At 31.8% G+C, this 11,545-nt stretch overlaps 1 pseudogene; it reads right to left on the bottom strand.

Moving 5' to 3' along the window:
- Positions 1-3,482: 3,482 nt before the first annotated feature.
- LOC113251128 (60S acidic ribosomal protein P1-like) lies at positions 3,483-4,205 on the bottom strand (annotated as a pseudogene).
- Positions 4,206-11,545: the final 7,340 nt, after the last annotated feature.

Genomic DNA, 11,545 nt, shown 5'->3' with positions numbered 1-11,545 from the left:
ATTTTCAGAGTAAAAATTTCAAAAGCACATTCAAACTCATACAGGTTTCTCTACGCCTTCCTCTTCATTCCACCTGCCCTATTTTCATTACTATTGTTTATAGTTAATAACTTGCTTTTCAGTTAAAGTGTATACCTAAAAAAAAAAAAAGAAAAAAAAGAAAAAGAAAAATCCACTCACTTGTGCAATGAATTCCTAAACAATTGTCAAGTCAATAAAATAATGTATTTCCAAGATTTCTTATATTTATACAATTTCTTTTTTACTGTGAGATAGCATCAAGTAAATATTTATTAAGACAATGCAGTATTAAATGTTATTGATTCAGCTAACATGTTTATAGTCCATCAAAATATAATATTTCTATTTAGCTTAGTACATTGAAATTTTAAAAAATGTATATCATTTTATAGCCTCTCTTCTGACCATACTTTCAAATTAGATATCAGAACATGTGATTACATTTACCCACTTGAATATACCACAAAACATATTTTAAGGTGTTTCATACTTTAAATAAGTCATTAAAATAGAAAATAAGTTAGAAAAAATATATGTTCATATAAAATTGCGATTTAGTCATAACTAGTAGGAATGTGCATCCTCTTAGTTCTCAATTACAGGTATGTTATTATCTTTTGAGGTTATACTAGGTGGTTCCTAAGATCATGTGGGTCTATGACTTTGAGAGATACATATATATCTGATATGAATGAATGAATGAATGAATGAATTCAAGAGCTACCGTGATTTAGAAAACAGTGATGATATAGTGATAGTTTTGATGAAAAGTATAGTTGTTATGTCTTTGAATACTTCCTCTGGGATTGAAGAGCTACACTTTGGATTTTGTAATAACTTGTAGTTTGCATAGAACAATATTTCTTTTTAAAGTTAGGCTGAATGTTTTGCTGCCCTCACCAGGATACCACAGCATATGCAACTCTTAATTTCACTGAGAAGAATTTTGAATAGTCCTTAAAAATATTCATATCCTTCTGTGCATATACACATAAACTCTTACTGGAAGCCTTATTATACATCTAATTTTTTGTTCATTCATTTGTTCATTCACTCATTCATTCAACTTTAAATATAATGCATTAGCATATCAAAGAAAGCCAACTGAAAACTAGCCATAGTTATTAGCAATAAAAGCATGCTGGTAAGGGAAATTTTTGTTTTATACTAATTTATAATTATGAAGGTTAAAATAAGAAGCTTATTTTTTGTAGACTAATACAATTATGTTATTGTGTACAATTAAATTGTAGAATATAAGGCATGCATATATTTCAACAGCTACATGATAACAATAGGTCTGTAGTTTATATAAAATGATAATTATTTAAATACGACAAAAAACATCCCCTTGTCTGGTGAAAAAAGTACTCATTCAATGGCAAAAGCATGCCTCTGATGAAAGCCAGGGACAATGGCTGAGGCAATCAGAGAAATCTACAGAGCACTTCACTCTTCTGTAGGCCTTCAGAATATGATGGGAAATATTATCTACACACTTTCCCTCAAAGGCCTTTTCTTCTTTCAAAGTAATGATCACTGATAATTCCTTACCTTTTTACACTGCATTTCTTTTTTATGAGAAACTTATACTGTTTTCTGAACTCCTTAATATTTAGAAGGTTAGCTTTATTATCATAGAAAGATCTATATTTATGAGTTCTCGTCAGCTATAATTCTAGAAGAAAAACATTTCTAGACCTTGAGGGCAATATGCTAAGTAACATAAGTCAGACAGAGAAAGACAAATAGTGTACAATATCACTTATATGTGGAATCTACCTAAGTAGATCTCGTAGAAACAGTAGAATGGTGGTTACCAGGAGTTGTGGGGTGGGGGAACTGGGGAGATGTTGTGAAAGGGTACACACACTTTCACTTAAGAAGGTGAATTAATTTTGGGGATCTAATGCACAGCTTAGTGATTACAGTCAATAATACTATATTTCAAAGCTGCCAAGAGATCTTAAATGTTCTCACCACAAAAAAGAAATAATTATGTGACCTATTAGAAGTGTTAAATAATGCTACGGTGATAATCATAGTTCAACATATAGGTGTATTAAATCAACAAGCAGTACACCTTAAATTTCCACAAGTCTATCTCAATAAAAACTGTGGTGGGCGACTGGGTGGCATCTAACCAGTTGGTTAAGCATCTAACTCTTGGTTTAGGTTCAGATGGAGAGACAGAGCTCTGCATTGGGCTCTGCACTCAGTGCAGAGTCTGCTTAAGACTTTCTCTTCCTCTGCCCCCCCAATAAATAAATAAATAAATCTTTAAAAACTGTGTTAAGTATAAGGTACAAAAAAGGAAAGAAAAATTTTACTTTAGATTTTTATGGTAACAAAGGACTATAGCTATCATCCATGCTTTTAAATTTTGGTGAGTACAGACTGGAGAAATCAGAGAGATTCTGTAATTTCCCTGGTAGAGGTTTGGATGCTATATAATATCCCATAATCCAGATTATGGAGATAAATAATGAAACATTTGTCCTTTACCTGAGAGTTTGTTCTGAAAAAAAAAAACATGTACATACACACATACATATATATTTGGTAACTATGGTTAATATACATATATTCTATTCTTGAAATTTTTTGAGAGTAGATCTTAAGTGTTCTCACCACACACACACACACACACACACACACACACACACAAAGGTAACTGTGAGGTGATAGATACATATTAGCTTGATTACAGTAATCCTTTCACAATGTACATGTATATTATTCTCTTCTAATAGAAATACTAAATCTACCATTTTTCTTAATATATCCTTATCCATTGTTTTAATACATATTTCCATTTCCATTGACTTCCATTTTTATGATATATAAGTTTATTTGGTGATATTTTAAAGTGCATTTTAAGATTTCTACACTTCATATTTTGATACTGATTTCTAAGTTAAATTGCATTGTGGTCCAAGCATATGATCAGTCTCACTACCATACTTTATAAGTGTTGAACCCGATTGGTTGTAATACATATACACTGTACTTTAAGAATGCATTTTCTTTAAACATTGCATGTTGCATAAACTCATGTTCAGATATTTTATATTCTATAATTTTGTTTATTTGAATATCACATATTTGATTTGGGCATGTTTATGTCCTATAATGCGATGGATTTTTTTCCCCCAAAATCTCATAAAAATTAGACTACGTTTTGCTCATGTATTTATGTTATTTTATGAGACATTAATCCATTTTGTTTGCTATTAATATGAATAAACCTTTTTCTAGGTATTTAGTATATATTTGGTATCATTCTTCCTCTCATCTTCTCTGTTTTCCTATTTATTAGTTACAGCTTTTAGAAACGGCATAGCAGCCAATCTTTCGATCTTAACTAGCAAACTTATTTTCATTCATCATCATCCCTCGTATATTTGTTTTTAATTATTTTTAAGAGTTCAGCTTTTTATTGAACAGGCTACAGAAGAGGTTTAGTCAAAAAGATCAAAGCCCATGTCATCATCAGTCTCCTCTGATTCTTCTTTCTTTGCTTCTACTTTCTTCTCCTCAGCTGGGGCAGCGGTGGTGGAAGGAGCCACACCTCCTGCTGGTGTAGCACCAGCTGCTGGGACGGGTCCACCAGCTCCTATGTTGCACAGGAGGGTTCCCAGATAGACGCTGGCTGGGGACTTTGCAAAGAGCCCAGCCAGAAAGGTTCAATATCTACACCCACTGCTTTAACAAAGGCATTGATCTTATATTCCATTCCTGTCACCTCATCGCCATGCAGGATGACAGCCGAGGAGATGCAGGGGAGCTCAAGGTGCAGGTGAGAGCTGAGCAGGGGTGGGGGGTGCTGCCCAGGGATGGCACTAGTCACCTGATAAAGAGAGGGCCTCACCCCAATGCGGCCTTTGCTTCCTTGGAAGGACCGAGAACCCTAGCGACAGGTGAGGAAAAGCTTTCCTGATCTATTTGGATTTATTTCTACCTATATATTTTGTCTCTTTCATTTGCCTCCCCCCTTTTTTATGTGCTTTTTATCTTGCCTTATTCTGATAGGACTTTTTTCTCTTATTCCAACTTTCCCATCTACTATTTTAGAATTTATGCATTCTATTTTTGTAATGTTAGTGGTTATGCTAGAAACTTTACCATGCTACTTAAGTCAATGAGGCTAAACATCTAAACTTAAGTTATTTAATTACCTTCATCCTTAACAATGCAAAAGCTTCAGAAGACATTAACTCCAAGCACTCTTCACAGATTGCATGTTACTATAGTTAAGTTTAATAAGATAATTTTTGTTTGACTTTGTTTCTTTAGTTTACTCATATATGTACAAGATCTTGCTTATATCTTTCTTTTACCTCAGTCCTTTCTTCTGAGATCATTTTGTTAGATCTATAAAGTTATAATTTCTTTGATCTCAAGCTGCTTCACTGTTTAAGATAATGTGACTCAAAGGTAACTCATTAATTTGTATGGCAACTCTTCCTCCAGGGAAGGTTTAGAATCCATTCTTTACTTCCAAAGTCTTTAGTCATTTACTCATTGAGCACTTGTTAAGTCTATGCAGCCTAGACACCTGTCTTTCTGAGAAATTTCTTTCTATTAGTTTTTATTTTCTTTGTTCCCTTTATCTAGAGTTCATATTTAGTTATATTTTGGGTCTCTCATATCTTCCCTCATTTTATCTTTTGGTTCTATATCTTTGGTATATTACCTGACTTTCCTAAGTTGTCAATTATTTTTTATTAAATTTTAGATATATTATTTATTTTCAAGGGCTTCTTACTTCCTATTTGCTTTTTATGTTTTATTTTTCTTATATTGCGAATGCAGTGTTTAAACTAAATACAGTTATTTTAAAATATCTTCTTTTCCTCAATCTGTTTCCTGTAGAGCAGTGGTTCTCAACTGGAGATGATTTAGTCCCCTTGGGTTGTTGGCAATGTGTGTTGACATTTTTGATTATCACAACTAGGATGGACACGCTATTGGTTTCTACTGTGTATCATTTCCAAGATGTCAATAGTGCCATGACTGAGAAACTCTGCTTTAGATTCACTTTTAAAATCTCAATCTTTCATTGTTCTACTGCTTCTAGGATGTCCTTTCATATTTAAAGATTTATTTATTTATTGGAGAGAGAGCATGAGGAAAGGGGGAGGGGAGAGGGAGAGAGAATCTCAAGCCGACTTCACACTGAGCACGGAGCCCAATGTAGCGCCTCAATCTCATGCCCCTGAGATCATGACCTGAGCTGAAACCAAGAGCTGGATGCTTAACTGACTGAGCCACCCAGGTGCTCTTATCCTTTCATATTTAAAAATGAGACAATAAAAATTTGGTTTGGAACTTGTGTGATTTTGTCAATGGTGAACTTTGTCATAGGATGAGTACAACAAAAACAAGAATTTATACTTGGCATTCAATTACTTTAGAAAAGAATCCTTTAAATCTTTGCCTGTGTGCCTAACTTCCAGGCCTTTATGAGATGGTACAAGAGGTAATAGAATATTATGCTCATATACAGAAGCCATATGTTGAATCCTCTTGTTTAGAATCATACATCAATCTCACATTTTATTGTATGCAGGATTCTCCAGTTTCTACTTACCCCAGGGTTCTCCTATGACAAGTCTTTGCTATTTCAGTCCTTCCACTTGTACTAGAAGCTCCAGCTATTGCTGTCCTATTTCACCACTTGTCACTTCTTTATTTGCTCTTAGCATTCAGAATTTTATTGAAATCCCTTCTCTGAAGAATGTACTTTACTCATCCTCTTGAATATTGTGAGTTTATAATTTTAGGATTGTAACATTTCACCTTACTGAGGTTTTTGGATGTAAAGAAGACAGACATGCAGAATGTATTGATCATTTGGCAGTGATCATTAAAGAATATTTGCTTTTTTCACTTTTGGATGAATCATCGGAAAATATTAAAAGCAGTAATCTCCTTTTCACCATAGTTGAGGTGATTTTCTTAATATGTTTATCAAAAAAGATAATTGTCCTACTCAGAACCTTTTAACAGCTGCCATTTGCATCTTAGCTAAAACATAAAATCCTTATCACGATTTCCTACTCAAAGTGTTTGATGATGGCCCCTGTCTACCTCTGTAATATCACTCCTGTGATCACTCCAGAGAAACTACATTTATATTATTCCTTCAAAGAATTAAGTTCTCTCCAGGTTTAGAAATATTATATATGGTGTTCCTTTTGCCTGGGAAAATTTTTCTAACTGATGTATTGCTTCCACCAAGAGACCTTTTCAGACCACAGCCCACTCCCTGTCTTGATGTCTAGTAATAATTTCCAATTTTGCTCCATGTTTTTCTTTCAAAGCACTTTTACATTTTATAACTATTACATAGTTATGTGACTATTGTAAATACCTTTCTCTTCTACAAAGTGTTAAAATTTTATGAGGGCATGGACATCTTCTCATTGAACATAGTATTCTAGTACTTATGACAGTGTCTAGCACAGATTAGGCAGTAATTACATAATTATAAATGAGTTAGCAACAGTAAAAAATGCTATTTGTATTTTTGATGTTGCCAAGAATTGTGATGATTCTCTTTTTAATTTTTTAAAAGATTTTATTTATTCATTTGAGAGAGAGAGCACACCTACAAGGTGGGGAGGTGGAGAGGGAGAAGGACAGGCAGACTCTCCACTGAGCCCTATGCAGGGATCTATCTCAGGCCCCTGGAACCATGACCTGAACCCAAGGCAGATACTTAACTGACTTAGCCATCCAGGCACCCTGTGATGACTCTCTTTTTAATAGATAAGCTTTAGTTACCTAAAGTTTAATCACTGAATGAATGGAAGATTACTATGTATCATGAAGAATGAGGAATATCTTGTAACTTGTGTATACGTGTGTGTGTGTGTGTGTGTGTGTGTGAATTTTTTAATCTTGAAGTGACCAAAAGTCCTCATATTTTTAATGCTACCTAAAATCTTAGAGGTTAGTACTAGATTATAACTTCTCTTGGTTTTTCAGTCTCTCCCTCTCTCTCTCTTTCCCCTTCTGACATACACACAGAGTTCTGTGATCCTGCCTTCTTTTCCACAGTGTTAATTTTGCTGGGTGACATGGCATTTACATCCTTGGTATATAATTATGAACAAAAATTCCTGAGCATTATAGTCTTGAAACACTATTATATCATAAATTCCATGAATTTAGTAATTAAACCTATATACTATTCTTTTTTCAGAAATATGAAGAAAATATTTCTATATTTCACATTTGATACAGAATTTTCATCACTGAATAACAAAACTCATGGGCAGATTTGTGTTTGTCGTATAAACCCAAAATTTCATATTTTTGACAAGAACTCTGGGCTATTACTTGATATAGTAAATTTCCATTAGGTTTTCAAGCCACAAATAAGCACTTTACCAAAGTCTTCATTAACCTGTATCAGTAAATAGATGCTTTATATCTAGATAATGGAGAAATAGAACTCTATAAAGAGCTGTAGTAATATTCACATCAGAAGTTTCTCCAAATGTCCTTTGCCTCTCCACTAAATTACTTCATTATAATCATAAAAATATAACTTTATGATTACATCAATGTTATATCCCTCTGAACTTGCATATGCCTTTTGACTTTTCAATACATGTCTGTATTGAGAAAAGAGTAGCATGTTGAAAAATTATGCCTGCCTTGCCTCAAAGACAAGTAATTTTACTCAGAATTCATTTTGTTTAAGCATTTCACTACTGTCCGAGCTTTAATCAGTTCCAAAGCGCTGAATTCTGTGTTTGCTTTTGTGTATATGTAAGTAAAAATTTTTGGAGCTTTGTAGATACATGGCATTATTGTTAGCACTTTTTTACATCTGTGAGGTAATCTAGGTAAGACACTGGTCTAATCCACACAGTTGTCATTGTAGTAGATAGTAGACAGTAGACACCTGATCTAAACCTAAGTTTATCTAATTGTAAAATTCACACTCTTACACTGAAGGCTATACTCTTGTTTATGATATATTTTACTGATGCTGATCACCTTGGAGTCTTAACATCTTAACGTAAGTGCAAGAAAAAGTATTTGCTTCAAATACATAGTACGTTAAGTGTCATTATATTATATAAATAAAATACTGCTGAAACCAACATTTGGGGATGAAGATAACTAAAAATCTGCAATTCAGACTTGTGGGTAGTAATGCCATGGAGTTTACATGCTAATATGGCAAGACAAATCTAATTGAAATATTACACAAAAATAGATTTTTTAATATAGTCCATATCTTCTGATTCTGGTGGTCTGTCTCTGTCTCTTTCTCTCTTTCTCTACATATACAAAATGTAAAACTTTGTCTTTTATGTCAAATTCTGAATAAAAATCTGATTTGTGTGCCGTATCATAATGGCCTCATCTCAGGGCAATGATGGAGTTTTTTTTTTTTGCTCTCACTCTCCTCACGCTCAAGAGAGAAAATATATGAGATCATTGTCATTTGGAATTGGCCCAGAGGCAGGATGAGTTACCAAGAACACAGCTGGAAGGTAAGCTTTATGTTCTTATGATAGATTTCCCCCAACACCAGCTCAGTGTAAAGCACAGGAGTGGAATAAAATTTAACTCAATAAGTATCTGTTAATTCAATGAATGACTATAATACCATTTCTATGACCAAATTTATGCTTAACAAGTATATTTAATAAATATTATAGCCATTTACTTTCTTCTGAAATGACGTCAAAATCTTAAATTTTTAAATTTCTTTCTTTTCTTAAATTTCTATTTTTGCTTAAGTCCATATATGTAGTGTAATATATTACTGGATGAAAAACGTCTGTTAAAAATTTTTGGCTCAAGGGGTGCCTAGCTGTCTTAGTCAGTAGAGCGTGGGACTCTTGATCTTGGAGTCGTGAGTTTGAGCCCCATGTTGGGTTTAGAGAGTACTTAAAAAAAATAAAAAGTAAAAAAAAGTTTTTTGGCTCAATATATTTATTTGTACCATAAACTAATTTAGCTACATGATTTTTGATTGAATAATTATGCAGGTATCATTTATAATGACTCCAATCAATTAAAAAAAGAACTCTCCCATTTAAGTAAAAATCAACAACCAACACAACAGTGTTTTATACTTTGTGTGGCAACACATTAAAAAACATGGTCATTATTAGATTTATTGGAAACAAGTCAAATAAAATTTCTCGAGAATTTATTTTTAACTCTTAAAATGATTTATCACATCAAGATCACCTATAAATAAGCTCTCCAGGAGCAAATAGTAAATTTTCTACCTCTTTGTATATACAAAGTCCATGGTATAATACTGAGTTAGAACTAAAGGGCTTCTTAAATATGACACTGAATACCTTCCACATGATCCAGGAAAGAACAGATGAATTGTTCTCTTCTATTCGTTTGAAAGTATGTGTTTAATTGATAAATAGAAACCTGTAGGTGGCAGTGATAAGTAAAACCACTATAAATTTCTGTGTTTCCAACATAATTTGTGAGAAAACTTTGAACACAAATATTAAATCATATTATCAGATCTGGTAGATATGGTCGTTTCTGTATTTCCTTCCAGTTTTATCATGATAGTGAACTTTTTAAAGCCTTACTCTTCAATCAAATTTATAGTTATTATGTCATTTAAATTTATTGGATGTGAAGTTATTAATGCTATGCATTCCTCTTGCATAGCAAAACTCTATTTTGTGAGGTATCATCATTCTACTCCTATACAAGAAGCTCTGGCCTCTTCTTTGTTTATAATTTTGTTTTCCATTTAGGTTTTATTTAAGTCACATAAATCATACATACAATTTAGACTCTAATAGATCTTGATGCCATCTTTTATAGAATTTAACTTTGGTTTAGTAGCTATTTTGAGTTAATGAATATGATGATAGAATCTGAAAGGGATGTTTAATTTTCTGAGAAGACATCTATATATCTCTATCATTAACATCTGTGGTATAGGTAACTACCTAATACTACAGGCAGTGAATACGTTTATATTTGAAACTGGCTATTTCAGGTAAAAATTTTCACTTTGTAAAACCAATAATTACTTATTGAATGACCTCAAAGATGTAAAAAAGGGTCACTTCATTTAGTGAAAACAGTTAATATCATCTTATAATATTACTAATATATTTAGAATGTGAAACTTTCACAGTCTAACACATTTGATGTCTAAGAAACTTTCTTGTAACAGCATATCATTTATAGTTTATAAAAGATTAATGTTTAAACACAATCAAAATATCAAAAATGATTCTCAAATTATTAAAAATTATTTTTGATACTCTTTTTTAGGTTTATGCATTTATTCAGGTTGAGCAAATTAAGTTGGTACAAATTGGTACAAATCCAATTGGTACAAATATAAAAGGATATTTTTCAAATATAAATATTCATTTTTAATTTTATATACAGCAAATTCAAATCAATATATACAGAGAATTATAGTGACTAAGGATATAAACTACAAAAAAGGTTTAGAAAAATACTTTATTAGTAAATGTTATTTTTTTATGTTTATATAATATTTTATTGTGTATATATGTATGTACTTTGTTTACACATTGCTTTAAACTAAGGTCTTAATCTAAAGCAAAATACTATTGCATAACCTCTGAAATACTATAATACCTTGTGCAAAATACTATTTTTAATGTCAAATTATAAAATATTTCATGTGTGAAACATATGAATATATTCATGATCACATAAGTTGAATATTAGTGATATTTGGTTAAGAGTTTCCTGTCTCTTTTTCTCCTTTCAAAACACAAATATAATAAATATACCCACCAAAGTACTTTCATGGTATTATTTATTGAAAGTGAGTCAGCGAAAAAAGAAGTGTGGTAGAGATTACCTAAATACTTATTCTCTCGAATGATGACAGCATTGCTCAGCGTAAGGAAGAGTTTGGATAAAAAATTATAACAATTCAAAGATGGAAAGTTCTTTGTGCAACAAAAACTCCCAAATTAGAGATCCATATTTTTATTTTTAGATAGTAAAATAAAAATTTTTCTTTCTACATAGTGTGTCTTTCATTATAGATGTAGTCCTACTAAACATATTTGCCCTCCATACATTTAGTATACTTTTTTCTGTGATTCTTTAACTACAAAATACCACCAGCAAACTCTCACTCCTTACATCATTATCCCATGCCTATATGACTAATACCAATGTAATGTTTATATTAAAAAGCATTTTGAGCTTAAAAAGCTATACTCTATTACTGGGGTACCTATACATGATTTTTATGTTTTAAAGATATATAGAGAAATTATAAGGATATATATATCCTTAACTTGAAAAAATAAATATATTGAGGATTACAGACAGATTTTTCTGCTATGCCAAAAAATTTAAATGTGTTTTTAATGCTCGAAAATTAATGGCTCCAAAACAACAAAAATCTAAATAGTTGTAATCATTTTCTCAGGAATAAAATTTATTTCTAATTTACTTTTATGGCTCTTTTCATGCGAATTTTATTTTATATATTAAAGACTCTAGTTTTAATTAATTT

Source organism: Ursus arctos, unplaced genomic scaffold (genome assembly GCF_023065955.2).
Source record: "Ursus arctos isolate Adak ecotype North America unplaced genomic scaffold, UrsArc2.0 scaffold_10, whole genome shotgun sequence".
Taxonomy (NCBI): domain Eukaryota; kingdom Metazoa; phylum Chordata; class Mammalia; order Carnivora; family Ursidae; genus Ursus; species Ursus arctos.
The sequence above is the reverse complement of the archived record's forward strand: the minus strand, read 5'-3'. Positions and strand labels throughout refer to the sequence as shown.